Source organism: Balaenoptera ricei, unplaced genomic scaffold, assembly GCF_028023285.1.
Source record: "Balaenoptera ricei isolate mBalRic1 unplaced genomic scaffold, mBalRic1.hap2 scaffold_354, whole genome shotgun sequence".
Taxonomy (NCBI): Eukaryota; Metazoa; Chordata; class Mammalia; order Artiodactyla; family Balaenopteridae; genus Balaenoptera; species Balaenoptera ricei.
Window position 1 is genome coordinate 135,548 of NW_026777562.1, and position 16,031 is coordinate 151,578.

General features: G+C 43.7%; 1 pseudogene; it reads left to right on the forward strand.

Annotated features, from left to right (window-relative positions):
* Positions 1-8,506: 8,506 nt before the first annotated feature.
* Positions 8,507-16,031, forward strand: part of LOC132358767 (aromatase-like) — a 31,489-nt pseudogene continuing 23,964 nt past the window's right edge.

Genomic DNA, 16,031 nt, shown 5'->3' on the forward strand with positions numbered 1-16,031 from the left:
GACTTTAACCATGTATACAACTGGGGTTCTGACTCACTGGCAAACTAGGGTTCAGTGTGAGGGATAGGGAGAAGCAGGGAGATCCTCATTATGGATCAGCAAAGGCCTGGCGTCACATCAGACACACCCAGAATGCCCAGAAATCTTTGAGGGAAGAGGGAACCTTGAAATAGCTGCTAAGACCCTGTGCGCCAGCAGGGGAAGTTAATAAGTAGTAAAATCCATGAGCTCCCATTAAGGAGGTCTCCTCGTTACTCAGGCTGCTGAGGCCTGCAATTGCCTCCACCCCACACAATGCCATGAAGAAGCCTACAGGGGCCCCTATGGGTGGAGGACTCCAAGGATTGCCCATTGGCCATTTCTGTCACCAAAGGTGCTCCTTTGCAGCTCACCACTCATGCACCCTCCTCCATGTACCTTTCATCCTCCTGCCTTCACTCCTGCTGACTCTCAGCTTAAAAGCCCCTTTGTACCCAAAGAAGTCTTCGCCCGTCTCAGCGCCTCTCCTTGGGGAAGCTCTTCTCAACCCATCAGCAGGAACCTCGAACACATTTGTGGTCCTTCACACTGGCCTGGATCTCTCTCCCGTTGCAGCCTCTCCCTGGGGCTGGGACCCAGGCCTTTGTCCCCAGACACTGTGAACCTCCTGGGGCAAGAAACTTTAAACTGGTCACCTCTGTACGCTCCTCAGTGCCTGACACAGTGTTGGTGAGTGTCTTTGGTTCAATAAAATGGGATAATTGGGTCACTAATTATTCCACACATGTGCAAGTCTCTGCCCTCTACATTTCAGTCCCAGCGTTTGAGAAAAACAGAAAAGCGGGGCAAGAGGCCCAGATGCATCCCTTCCTGTGCTGAGAGCAGCACTGGGGGAGTAAGCAGAAGCCCACGGCACCCTTCCCCACCTCCTGCACCACACACACCAACCAGCACATGCACATTGCAGAGCCTTCACTGGTTTCCGGGCATTTCATTATCTTCGCCATTTTTCCGATGGCCTATGGGTCACAGAAAGGGGTCACACATGAGGTCACTGGGAGGGTTTACACCATAATCTCCCTGCAATTCACTGGGGAAATCCACCCCTGCAGACCCACCACCTACAGGTTTTCCACAGCCCTGGTCTCCCAAGTGCCAGCCCTCAAGACCCCTTGCTTCCGCATGTCCTCAGGCACTCGGAGCTCCCCAAGGCTTCCATGTCCTGAGCAACCCCTCCTACCCAGAAGCACCTGTCTCTGAACCTGTGTATCCAGCCTTGGCTCTCTCTGCAGTGCCATGGACTCTGATTACAGACACTCCCATCAGAGTTCCTGCAGGGGACAGGGGCACATTTAAAACCATGCACATAAGGATGGAGGGCTGAGTTCTGGAGCATAGGCACTTCTGCGGAGAGAAGAGGGGGTGAGGGCTTGGACTTAGTTGTACAGTTCTAGTTCTCTAAAGTGACGGGCAGGGGTTCTAAAGCCAATGTGGCAAATAGGAGGGGTGTCCATGGTTGGCAAAATACTCTGTGTGTTGTGTGCACGCATATTTCATAATTTAAATTTTATAAAAAGAACAAAAGCACTTGAGGATATAAGTACAACATACTTCAGAAACATATGACAGCAGTAGGACTCTCCTAGACCTTCTGTTCATTCTTAGGCATTGGAATAATTTTGGCCTCAGTCTGCTCCCCAAATCAGCTCTCCTGAGGGACCTTCCTCCCCTCCTCTTCCCTAGCCAACCCTGGGTCCCTGCTCCTTCTTCCCTCCTGCCTGTGGCTGGCCTGCACCCCTTTCTTCCTGGGGCCCAATCATCTCTGCTTCCGAGACCAAGCCTGGCCCTACCAGCCCCCAAATTCTCCCCCATCCTGCACATTCTTATCTTCTTCCCAGTGGCCCTCAGGCTGCTTAGGGCTGCCAGCCACAGAGCCCACATTGAAATTAACAAAAGGAATGCCTACAGAATCCTCACACATTCCTTCAATCTCATAGGAAGGAGGGTGTGGCCAAGAAGATCCTGAACTCCTTTCCTCCCAGGGTCACACCAAAATTACGACTATTTACAGAGCAACTACTGATGAGAAAGGTCTGAAGACTAGCAGAAATGATCTTCTACAACTAAAGATATAAAGAAGGAACCACAACGAGACAGGTAGGAGGGACAGGAGACATGGTTAAGACCCCTACATCCCAGGTGGGCAACCCACTAATGGGCGGATAATTATGACTGCAGATGTCTTCCCCAGTGAGTCAGACGTCTGAACCCCACATTGGGCTCCCCAGCTGGGCATCCTACATAAGGAAGAGGAGCTCCCAGAACGTTTGGCTTTAAGGCTAGTGGGGCTATTTTCCAGAGAACCAGTGTGCTGCGGGAAGAGAAACTCCAGTCCTAAAGGGCGCACATAAAATCTCACATGCTCCAGGACCAAGGGCTAAAACAGTAATTTGAAAGAAGCCTGGGTCAGACCTACTTTTTCATCTTGGAGAGCCTCCCAGAGAGGCAGGAGGCAATTGAAAGTCAGCCTAGGGACTTAAGACACTGGCAGCAGTCATTAATGACAGCACATCCCACCAAGAGAACACTCACTGGTGCTGGTAATCACCATTGTGGAATTCTCTGTTTAGATTATTAGTACAGGGACTTGCCCTCGCCCACTTGCGAGTCTGTGCCAGTTCTGGGAAGCCCCAGTCCAGGCAGTTAGCTGGGCAGGGATACTGCCCCACTCACCAGCAGGCCTGCTGCCAAAGGACACCCTGGGAACCCAGCAGCCCCAGGACTGGCCCTACCCACCAAGAGGTCAGCAAAGTCCCAGGACCTCCAAGACCCTGACGCTAGCCATCAGACCCAAGCCCACCCACCAGAAGGCCTACATTAGCCCTAAACCTGGCCTCACCCACAAGGGGTTAGGTCCCAGCCCTTGCAGGCTGACACCAATTCTGGGACCCCCAGGGCCCTGCTGCCAGAGACCCAGGACCCAGCTCTACCCACTAGGGTGCCGGCACCAGCCCTGTGACTCCGTTGGCCCTGGCACTGCCCACAAGCAGGCCAACACCTGTTCCAGAAACTCCAGACCTTGCAGCCAGAGACCCTAGCACACAGCTCCAGCCACCAATGAGCCGCCCCAGGCCTGGGACCTGGTCTCACGCATGGGTGGACACCAGCCTTGGGACCATCAAGGAATGCAGCCAGCTATGTTAGGATCTGGGGCACTCACCAGTGGGCCAGCACCACCCCCAGGACACCCTGGGCCCCGGCACCACCCACGAGTAAGCCAACACCAGGTCCAGGAATACCAGCCCCATAGCCAGAGAAGCCAGGACTCAGCTCCACCCATTAGTTTGCCAGCACAAGCCCCAGACCTTGGCCTCACCCACCTGTGGGTGGGAACAATCCCTAGAAAGCCCTGGGGCCCAGCTCCAACCACCAGTGGGATGACAGTGGCCCTAGAACCACCACAGCCTTGCAGCCAATGTGTCAAGACTCAACCCACACATTAGGAACCCAGTATCACCTCCCGACCATGCCCTGGGTCCCAGCTTTGCCCAGCAGCAGGCCTGAACCAGCTCCAGGACACCTTGGGCCCCTCAGCCAGCAATGACAGAATCTGGCCCCAATCACCAGCATGCTGTCACTAGCTCTGGGTCACCCCAGACCCCACAGTCACCCAAGTCAGGAATTGGCCCTGCCCACCAGTAGGAGGACACCAGGCCCGTCTCCTTCTGAGCCATGGCCCCATCATCAACAGGCTGATCCAACTCTGGGAGCCCTGGACCCACAGCCAGCCACCCCAGGACCAAGCTCTGCCCACCACCAGACCAGCATTAGCATAAGGACCCCTTTCCCAGGGCTCCATAGCCAGTCACTCCCAGCCCTGCCCACCTACAGGTGGCAGCCTATGCACAAGGCAGGGCCTGGCAACAAACGTACGTGGGTGCAGCCACATCAACCACCACACCCACAGTAGTCAGCCTGCCACAACAGACAGACACACGCAGTCCACAAAGAGGATATCCCTAAAGCATATTGCTCAGGTGACCAGAGGGGTGTGCACTGCTGGGCCCCATAGGACATTTCCTACATAAGGCCACTTCTCCAAGATTGGGAAACAAAACCAACCTACCAGTTTAAGAGAGGTTTCGCAAAACATTAAGCATACTAGCATTCACATTATAGGGGTCCCAGAAGGAGAAGAAAGGGGAAGAGAACACATTTGAAGACATAGTAACTGACAAATTCCCTGCCCTGGGAAAGAAAAGAGACATCCAGGTTCAGGAAGCACAGAAAGTCCCAAATAGAATCAACCCAAAAAGGACCACACCAAGGAATATTGTAATTAAAATGGCAAAAATTAAAGATAAAGAGAGAAATTTAAAAGCAGCAAGGGAAAAAACAAACAACAAGTTACGTACAAGGCAAATCCCATAGACTATGAGCTGACTTTTCAGCAAAATTATGCAGGCCCAAGGAGTGGCAGGATACATTTAAAGTTTTAAAAGAGGAAAACCTACAACCAAGAATACCCAACAAGTGTTTCCTTCACATTAAAAAAAGAGAGAGCAAAAGTTTTACAGACAGGAAAAAGCTAAAAATGAGTTCAGCACCACAAAACCAGCTTTAAAAGAGATGTTTAAAAGACTTCTCTAAATGGATAAGACTCCCAATAACTAGAAATATGAAAATTTCATTAGCAAAGGAAAAAAGTCTCACTAGTAAAGGCAAATATACAGTAAAGGTAGTAGATAAACCACTTACAAAGCTAGTGGGATTTCAAAGACAAAAGTAGTAAAATCTTTTATATCTACAATAAGTAGTTAAAGGATATGAAAAACAAAAGGATCTAAAATATAGTTCAAAAACAGTAAGTGGGGTGGTGGTGGGGGGCAATGCAGAGTTGTTAAAATGTGTTCAAACATAAGAGATCAGTAACTTTAAATAATCATGTATTTACATAGATTGCTATATTTAAACCTCATGGTAACCACAAACCAAAAAATCTGTAATAGATACACACACTTAAAAAGACAGGAATCCAAACATAATACTACATATAACCATCAGATCAGAAGAGAAGAGAGCAAAAGAAGAAGAAAGGAACAAAAGAGAACCATAAAAACAACCCCACAAAATGGTAACAAGTACATACCTATCAATAATTACTTTAAATGTAAATGGACTAAATGCTCCAATCAAAAGACACAGAGTGGCTAAATGGATCCAAAAACAAGACCCACATATATGCAGCCTACAACAGATTCATTTCAGCTCTAAAGACACATGCAGCTTGAAAGTAAGGGGATGGAAAAGATATTCTACACACGTGGAAATGAAAAGAAAGGTGGGGTAGCAATATTTATATCAGACAAAATAGACTTTACAACAAAGACTGCAACAAGAGACAAAGAAGGACATTACTTAATGATAAATGGAGCCATACAACAAGAGGATATAACAATTGTAAATACATATGCACGTAAAAAGGAGGACCTAAATATACAAAGCCAATATTAACAGACATAAAGGGCGATTAATCAACAAAACAAGGGGACTTCCCTGGTGGCGCAGTGGATGAGACTCCACGCTCCCAATGCAGGGGGCCTGGGTTTGATCCCTGGTCAGGGAACTAGATCTCACATGCATGCCGCAGCTAAGAGTTCATATGCCACAACTGAGGAGGCTGTGTGGTGCAACTAAGGAGCCAGCGAGCCCCAACTAAAGGATCCCTGGAACCACAACTAAGGAGCCCACGTGTACAACTAAGACCTGGTGCAACCAGATAAATAGATAAATAAATATTTTAAAAATCTACCACAGAAGAGGCAAAAATGTACAATGGGGAAAAGACAGCCTCTTCAATAAATGGTGTTGGGAAAACTAGACAGCTACATGCAAAAGAATCAAACTGGACTACTTTCTGCACCACATACAAAAATAAATTCAAAATTGATTAAGGACTTAAATCTAAGACCTGAAACTATAAAAATTCTAGAATAAAACATAAGCAGTATGCTCTTTGACTTCAGTCTTAGTAATATTCTTTCGGATATGTCACCTCAGGCAAGCGATACAAAAGCAAAAATAAAGAATAGGGACCATAGCAAACTAAATATCTCTTGTGCAGCAAAGGGAACTATCAATAAAACAAAAAGACTACTGAATGGGAGAAGATATTTTCAAATGACATATCTGACAAAGGGTTAATATCCAAAATATACAAAGAACTCATATAACTCAAAAAAAAAAAAGAAGAAAACCTACTTAAAAATGGGCAAAGACATTTTGCCAAAGAAGATATACAGATGACCAACAGGCACTTGAAAAGATGCTCAACATCACTAACCATCAGGGAAATGCAAACAAAAACCGCAATATCACCTCACACCTGTCAGAATGGCTATTATCAAAAAAACAACAAATAACAAGTGTTGGCAAGGATATGGGGAAGAGGGAACCCTCATGCACTGTTGGTGGGAATGTAAACTGGTACAGCCACTATGGAGAAGAATATGGGGATTCCTCAAAAAATTAAAAATAGAGCTACCATATGATCCAGCAATTCCACTTCTGGTATTTATTCCAAGAAAACAAAAAACTAATTAGAAAAGATATATGCACCCCTATGTTCACTGAAGCCAAATTATGGAAGCAACTTAAGTGCCCATCAATAGATGAGGATAAAGAAGGTGTGTGTGTGTGTGTGTGTGTGTGTGTTTAATGGAATATTGTTAAGCCATAAAAAAGAATGAAATCTTACCATTTGCAGCAGAATGGATGGACCTAGAGGGTACTGTGCTAAGTGAAAATAAGTTGGACAGAGAAAGAGAAATACTCATGATTTCACTCATATGTGGAATCTAAACACCAAAACAAATGAACAAACGTAGTCAAACAGAAATAGAGTCGTAGATACGGAGAACAAACAAATAGTTGTCAGAGGGGAGGAGGTTGGGGGGAAGAAAGAAATAGGTGAGGCAGATTAAAAGGTACAAACTTTCAGTCACAAAATACATGAGACATGATTATGAAATGTACACTTGGGGTATATAGTCAGTAATTATGTAGTATCTTTGTACAGTGACAGATGACAGCTAGATTTATCATGGTGATCATTTCTAACTGTATAGAAATACTGAATTACTATGTTGTGTCTAGATACCAACATACTGTGTAGGTCAATTATACTTCAAAAACAAAGAAACAAACTCACACAAAAGAGATCAGATTTGTGGCTACCAGAGGTGGGGGTTTGGGAGAGGGGTGAATTAGATGAAGGTGGTCAACAGGTACAAACTTCCAGTTATACAATAATAAGGACTAGGGATGTAATGTGCAACATGACAGAGATAATTAATACTTCTGTACATTATATATAAAAGTTGTTAAGACAGTAAATCCTAAGCGTTCTCAGAAAAAGGAAAAAATATATTTTTTCTATTTCTTTAGTGTTGTATCTCTACAAGATGATGGATGCTCACTAAACCTATTTTGATAATCATTTCAGGATGTATATAAGCCAAATCATTATGTTGTACACCTGCTGTATGTCAATTAAATCTCAGTAAAACTAGAAAAAAATATATCTGCACTCCAATTTAAAAAAACAAAAAACAAAAAAAACAGAATCATCAAATCAAACTGAAAATTGTCCTCCACAGGAGACTGGCTGCTGTGGGGAGCTTGGTTGCTGAATGGCACCTGAGCCTATTTCTGGTGGCAACTACTATGTCTGTCCTCTCTTTTCTTCCTGCTTCCCTATTCCTTCTCTTTCTTCTCTCCCTTTTTCCTTCCTCTCCTATTCTTCTTTCCTACTCACTCTGACATTGGCCTCCATGTACACTGCTTCATCTAGCGTGGTGCAAGAGATTTTAAGCCTCATCAAAGCCAATAGAAAAAGACTGCCCTGAGTGAGTTACATTGAATTCAACAGACAACTTTATGGGAGGCTCTGAGATTGCCTCAATGATGCCCATGAAACACCTTCTTACTGGAGAAGCTTACCCTTTTAGGGAAGTAATTTTGAGCAAGGAAAGGGGTTGGAGGATGCTTTTTTTTTTTTTTTTTTTTTTTCAGTTGATTTGTCCACCAGGGAAAAAGACTGCCTAAACAAAATCTGCTGATGAAGTCACAGAATGACTCCACCACTGGAATGAGCTTCATTTTCATGTATTTTGTAAGAAATTTAGCTCTCAGTTGAGAATTCAGTCACTCTTACCTACTCAACGGCAAGATGATATGGTTCTATCAGACCAAGAGTCTAAACAAACATGAGATTCTACCAAGGTCAGAAATGCTGCACTTCAAGCCAAAAGATCTCTCTTGGGCTTGATTGTTTTGACTTGTAACTACAAATCTGTCTTGTCTAAGTGTCCAATCACGTTATCAAACAAAGCACCCATCTCTACAGTACAGCATCCTCTGAAGCAACAGGAGTCCTAGATGTACCTTTGGGGGATTCTCTAATTTTTCTGCCACTCTGATTTCCACAGGACTTTAAATTGCTTCCCCTAAGATCAAGCAACACAAGATGGTTTTGGAAGTGCTGAACCCAAGGCATTATAACGTCACCAGCATGGTGACTGAAGTTGCGCCTGTTGCCAGCATTGCAATCCTGCTGCTCACTGGCTTTCTTCTCTTGGTTTGGAATTATAAAAACACATCCTCAATACCAGGTAACACAGTCATTTAGCTCTGTATCTAAGGAGAGTGTTTCCTTGGGCTTTTGGTCCATGAGGGTAAAGGAAATTTGCAAAACAGCGAAGAGTAAACCTGAGGAGATGGCTGAAGCCCACAGCATATTAGCAAATGAATTCAGGTGAATATTTTTTTTTAAACATCTTTATTGAAGTATAATTGCTTTACAATGGTGAAGGTGAATACTTTTATACCAATTATCTGTACATGTTAAATGAAAGCACTAAAAAATATATTAGATAACCGCTTCCAGTCGGCATTTTGTTTTGGTAAGATAGACTTGGCACAAGTATCCTTTAAAGTAAGTTTGCGATGGAGTGGAGCAAGGTAAAATTCCAGGTGTTTTTTTTTCATTCAAATTCATTCCAATTTTGCTCTAAAGGTGAACATGTCTCTGGAATGCCTTCTGTACTCCTTTCTGTCTCCCTCCCACTTTGCCTCATCCATGTCCTCTGCCCTCTCCCTTTCTTGAACCTATTCCTTCTCTTTATCCCATTCTTTATTTTCTTTTATTTTGGGGCATGGTGGTGATGTTGGTGCCACCACAAGGGCTGGATGGGACCTGGACAGTGGAAGAAAAATGGGGATGACTATAGTTCCCTTGAAAACCTAAAAAAAACTTCCACAAGCTCTGTGGATCAATCAAAAGTAGAGTATAATATAATTATCCAGATAATTCCAGTAGAAACCCCATCACTCCACACTACCAGATTAACTCAGAAATATCAGATGGTTTTTTAGTTTTCAGGGAAAACTCCTCATAGCAGGCATCTGTCCCCAGTTCCATAAGATATCCGATAAGGCTTTATTTCAACAGCAGAGTCCTTACACACTTTCAAGCGTCGTGGGTCTCTTCACGGAGTGATGTCGAGTGGGAGTGTGGCGCTGCTGCAAAGTGCCCTGGGTCTGGATTCTCCATCGTTTTCCAGAGAACTGACTGTCTCTCTGCCCAATTCAGCCTGGTATTTTAGTTTACTATAAGGCTCAATGGAATGGAATGTTTAGTTTGTTTTGTTCTCTACTCCTGATGGGGGTCTGAAGGAAGACTGTTCCACAGTCTTTTAACTTGAACCCCTTCCCCACCACTGCTCCTTCCTCACTGGATTTCTCCTCCCCCAGTGGGCACCCAAGTCAGGGTCCGTGAATGGTGGAGGTGAGGGAGGAGGTATTTTTTAACAAGTCCCCCCAGATGTTTATGTTGCAGGTGATGGTAGAACTCCCTTGGACCTTTGGGGAGGGGCAAACACAAGAACTGGCATCCTTGAAGCCCTGGACCAGGAGCCTAGCTGGTAGCTCACTCTGTCCACCACCTCTGGGCTGGGGACATCATGCTGTCATACACTGACAGTCTATGACACTATCACATAGTCCTGTGGTTCTCAGCCCTGCCTGAGGAGGGTCGCCATGTGGGTTTTTGATTTTTTAACATCTTCCCAGGTGGCTTTCCTGAGCAGTCAGGGTTGAGAGCCACGGAATGGAGCCCAACCCGTTCATTTGACAGAAGGGGAAACTGAGCCTCAGAGAAGGGCTCTGCCTTGTCCAGGCAAACCGTTGTGACAAGTATGAGTAATTATGGAGTTCAAACTCCTCAGTTCACGGGGGAGGGCTTAAAGCCACAGAAGGGAGATGGCTTGCCAGCATCTCAACTGGAAGGAGAGTGGCAATAGGGGAACCACCAGGAAGACCTAAATCCCAGGTAGATGATCATTTTGCTACCAGCGAGCTTCTAGTTCCATGCTTTCCTTGGGAAAATGTGAGGTCTGGTCAGAACCTTCTAGTTCTAGGAACCTCTGGCCCAGGCTGAGATCCCGTGACTCCTGGTTGGGGAAGGGAAGGTGAGGACACTGGCCTTGTTGGATGGGTCTTGCTGACCAATACTTCTGAACTCCTTTTGCCAGATCCCTCCAAGCACTGGCTCTCTGGGTTCTTAGCTTTATACATATGGGGAATCTCAGGGTCAGTGAAGCCAAAGAGTTGAGAGGGTACAATGAGCCAAAGCCCTCTAGTAAGTTACAGTTTTCAAAGCAGTTTCACACCCACTTTCTCCTGTGAACCTCTGGGCACTCTGGTGAGTAGAGTGTGTTGATGCCTATTTTACAGATGAAGAAACTGAGACTTAAAGATGCTAGGTGTCCATAACTAGTAAGTGATGAAACTGGGACTCAAATCTAAGCTTCTTAAACCCACACTTACTGAGAGGCCCTGTATTATCAGGTGATGGGGACAGGGGGCTCGAGGAGTGTGCAAAGGTGACACACATAGGCAGAGGACTTAGTGCCAGCAAGGGCCGTGAGGGTTCAGAGAGGAAAGAATCATTCCTATTTGGGGGTTCTGTAAGCTTCAATTTGGGGAAACTGCCCCAGTTCACTGATCTCTGCCAGGATTATAGTCACCTGGCACGTGGCAGCTCTCCCTTCCCCAAGGATACAGGGCAATGCCCAACCGTGCATGTGGGTCCTCTCCCCCAGAGGCCCTCTCTGCCCTGGGCACCACATTCTTTATGGGAGCACTGGAAAAAAAGGACATGGCAATAGTCTCCTTTTGCCCATTAAAAATCTGTTTTACAGAAAATGCACAAATAAACATGTCATCACAGACCAGGACAAGAAGTAGCATGTTAGCAGCATCCTAGAAACTCCTCTTGTGCCTTTTCAAACATACCCACTCTCATCCCCAGAAGTAAACAACCTTCTATTTCTTACCGATTGCTCCCCTGCTTTTTTATAGATTTCTCACCTAATTTCATATTCCAAACAACGTACTTTAGTTTTGCCTGGTTTTACATGCTTTAGCAATAGAATCCTACATTATTCTTCTATCTTGCTTTTTTGCTCACTTTTTTGCCTGTGGGTTTCATCCAGGTTGTGGCATGCAGCTGCAGTTCATATGGTATGCAGTTATATGAACACCCCATGGTTTAATCTCCCATTCTACTGGTGATGGACATTTAGGGTGTCTCCAGCTTGGGGCTATTGTGAACAGTGCTGCTATGAACATTCGTGTGCACAGGGTTCTCTAGGGTATACACCCAGCATGGAACGTAACAGCTTCTTGATTAGGACAGAGGGTGGGAGGCCCCAGCTGCTGGCTTCATGGAGGCCATCTCTGCACAAAAATGCAGTGACGTATTTACTGCTCCCCTGGGGGTGTGCAAGAGACTCCTGCACTCACACATGCCTAGATGAGCGTTCCCAAATCTGAGAAGCAGAGAGCAGTGTAATGTGGACACAACCAGAGTATTTCCCTAATATTCTACCAAAATTTCTCCCCGCCTAGAGCATTCTTCTCTCCAACCGGAAGGTATAAGATATACACATTAAGTGAAAAGATCATATTGTGTGATAATTATTTGATTTTGTGCTTTTTTTCACATTTCTTTTCCCTGCCCAGGATCTGATGGGGACCTAGTTATACCTATCATACCATCACAGGTCTAACTTGGAGCTATATCTATACCTAGAAGGGTCTCAGTGTTTGTTGGATGAATTAAGCTGACATAAGATGGATCGCTAAGGACTCAAAACTCTAATTCTCTCTGGTTAGAACACTCAGGTTCTCAACTCCTAAGGGAGTTCAACACAATCACAATCTCCCTTTTTCAGGAGATACAGCTCTCCACTTTCATATTTTAAATTAGAATGGTGGTTCCCAAATACTAAGACTTTCTACATGGCACGAAACTTTTACATAAAAACTGAAAAGTGAAGCCTTGATTTGTATGTCTTTGTTCCTCATGGCCCTAGCATATGAAGTAAATGTTTGTTGAATAAGTCTATTCCCAAACAGACAGACGTTTGACTTCACATGGACTAAATGTATGAGAAATAATATATTTTTCCATTTTTATCAAAATGTAAATACACCTAAAATATTCTAAATAAGGATAACATTTAAATCTTCATGCTTTACACAAGTCTAATTAACTTTTAAAATTCATTCAGGAAATATTTATTGACAGTCTACAATGTTTCAAGCTGTAAATATTTAGCAAAGTATTTTGTTATTATGCATAATATGTCAGTTGATAAGAGGTCAGTATATCTGATGATATTTTAAGGAAATATGTATATAATCAAATCAGCTTGCTTAATTCTTTTAAGAACTTAATGAAATTATTTTAATATAAAGTCAGTCATCTATTCATAGTACTATTAGAACAATCCTAAGATTAAGACCCTCTGACCAAAGAAACTAAAATTCGTTTTGGTTCTGTAGACATTAACAAAGACCTTCACTTTAGAGACAAAAAAGCAGACAGTCTTGTCCACATTAACCCAGCTACTTCAGATTAAGGAGTAATCCTTGTTTGTCAAATCTGGGGCTAAACTTCCAATTTAGATGATTCATGCAAAAACTTAGGTTATGTAGATTATTACAGAACTCCAGACCAGGCAGTGAGAGTACTGTACTGTCTCAGACAGTTGTGTGAGTTTTGGCTCCATGACTATTTCACTGACAGAACGGAATTAAAGGAGTAATATATAGAAATGGTATAACTTTACAATAAAACTCCTAAAACCATTCCAACAAGCTTTCGACAAACTTTTCACCACCACCACCACTAAAATCAAGCTGCCAAGTTTGTTCTCTGACACAAGCAACAGCAACTCCCCTGGCTGCTCACCAGATTCACAGTCTTCACAATTCTGTCATCGTCTGCATCAGCAAGGGTGTAAGGGCCACGGCTCTTCACTAAAACCACATCACTGGACTCAGACTCTGGTCTAGACACTGATCAGACCCACTGCCTCATTCCTCAATGCTTAGTTTTATTTTGTCTAATGAGATTTAGCTTAAGATTCTCTTCCTAAACCAAATCCTTTTGAAGGAAAAAAAAGAGGAATGGATGTTTTTGTTTGGACATTGTCTTTGCAGACCATGTTTCTCACAGTTAAACAGATGACACCAAAACCACAAACTAATTCAAACCCACCCATTCCGTTGACCGGTGCTTTCAAACCCAAAGCTTTCAGACAAAACTAGGCAGCCAGACAGACCTGTCAGCTTGTCACTTGTCCTGGTTTTCATGCCTGCTACCAGAGGGACTGATTGACTTGTATTTGAAACTCATTGACACCGTTTAACACAGCAAGAATAGACAACTGGGGCTTCCCTGGTGGCGCAGTGGTTGAGAATCTGCCTGCTAATGCAGGGGACACGGGTTCGAGCCCTGGTCTGGGAAGATCCCACATGCCGCGGAGCAACTGGGCCCGTGAGCCACAACTACTGAGCCTGCGCGTCTGGAGCCTGTGCTCCGCAACAAGAGAGGCCACGATAGTGAGAGGCCCGCGCACCGCAATGAAGAGTGGCCCCCGCTTGCCACAACTAGAGAAAGCCCTCGCACAGAAACGAAGACCCAACACAGGCAAAAATAAATAAATAAATAAATAAATAAATTTAAAGAATAGACAACTACTCCAGTCCATTCAGAATGAAATGCTTGAGATCAAATGGAACTGGAGTACTATGTATTCTGGAATACTTTTTACTCGGAGCTGTGAAGAGCCTCATGTTATGCTTATGTTGTTTTTTAAATCTTTTTCCCTTTTTCTTTTTAAGTAATTCACCTATATGTCAGAAGATTAAAAGAACATTTAGATAAAAAAGAACAAGAACATCAGTAAGTTAAAGTAATTGCTCCTTCTGGTGTTGAGGAAATACTGATTGTAATCTGATGACTTTCCTAGGTCCTGGCTATTTTCTGGGAATTGGGCCCCTCATTTCCTACTGCAGGTTCCTCTGGATGGGGATTGGCAGTGCCTGTAATTACTACAATAAGACATATGGAGAATTCATGAGAGCCTGGATATATGGAGAGGAAACTGTCATTATTAGCAAGTAAGTCTGTTAATAATCAAAGATGTATATTTAATATCAAGGCTGGGATTTTTCCTTTTAAAAAACAAACTGATTTTGATATCTTGCTGTCTTTGTTTCGAAGACTATGTTTTTACTACTTAAAGGAAGGTGAGTGATTTCCAGGTAAAAATCTAAAACTGTAGACAAGTGGAATAATTGGGCTTTGCTTGAAGCCAAAGGTACACAGATAAAGAACTCTGGAAAGTTGAGAAATCATTCAAAATCTCCCTGAGCAGTGAATGTAGAAACTTAGATCCAGGTGATTTGGCTTTGACAAAACGTACTTAGAGAGAGATATTAACTTTTTACTTTCCTAAGTTGTTAGTCTTATCTCTACCATAAGCATAAAACAAACAAACAAACAAAAAAAACAATAACAGAAGCAAAAGCCTGAGACAGAAAAATCTGACTATATCAATTTGTTGTCGTGTTTCTAATGCCAGGCTACCAAGAAACTCCAGGAGGGTAGACAGTGAAGAAGGCGCCATTCATACACTGCTATCCCATTGGTGACTCTGTGCCAGTGTCCTTGCTGAGTGATTTTACATAAATCAGAAATAATATTGCCGGTTAAAAGAAATGGTGTTCCCCCAATTCCCCCTGCTCTGTTATATTTTCTGGATAACTAGAAGATTGAATTCACTCCAGGGTTAACAAAATGTGCGCCCACTGTGAAAAACTAGGCTTCTGAAATATTAGTTTTCTTACTGATTGGTCATAGAAAACGGAGAGTTTAAAAGAGAGCACACTTCACTAGATGTTCTGAACATTCAGCTCTCTTTCTTAGACTGTCAGCAAAGCTAGCTTCAAACTGTCTCATTCACGATTTTTTTATATTTATAATCCTTGATAGGATTTACATACAAACTAAGACTGACCAGGGGATTTTACTGATTTATTAGAATCATTTGTTCAGATACACACTATTGCCCAAAAGTAAGTAAAGCATTTCTGGAAACTACATTGATTGTTTTCAGGCCAAGATAATGAACATCATTTCATAAAACACCATGATGAACTCAAAGCCTAATTCCTTGAACCAAATACATGAAAGAAGGGAACAGGGGAGAAAAATGTTATTCTTCCAAATATTTCTTACTATCCTAAAATGTTATTTTCAACCAAACAAATATCTCGGTTTTTGCCTTTTTTTTTTTTTTTTTTCATTTCACTCAGTTTGGTGTTGTAAAAGTTTGACGAGTAGCTAAGGCAGACCGTGTTACACATCTAACCATAAATAGCTTCAGGTGGAAATGTCATTTCATTGGGTTCACAGTGAAACACCCCAGTGCAGTGGTTCTCAGACGGTGGCCCCCAAACCAGCAGCATCCACATATTTGGGAACTTGTGAGAAATGCCCATCCTTGGGTCCTACCCTGACCCACTAAATAAGAAAATCTGGGGGCGGGGCCCAGCGATCTGTTTCCACGAGCCCTCCAGGTGATTCTGAGGCACACTCCAATTTCAGATCCACTGCTCTAATGGCGAGGCCAGAGTTA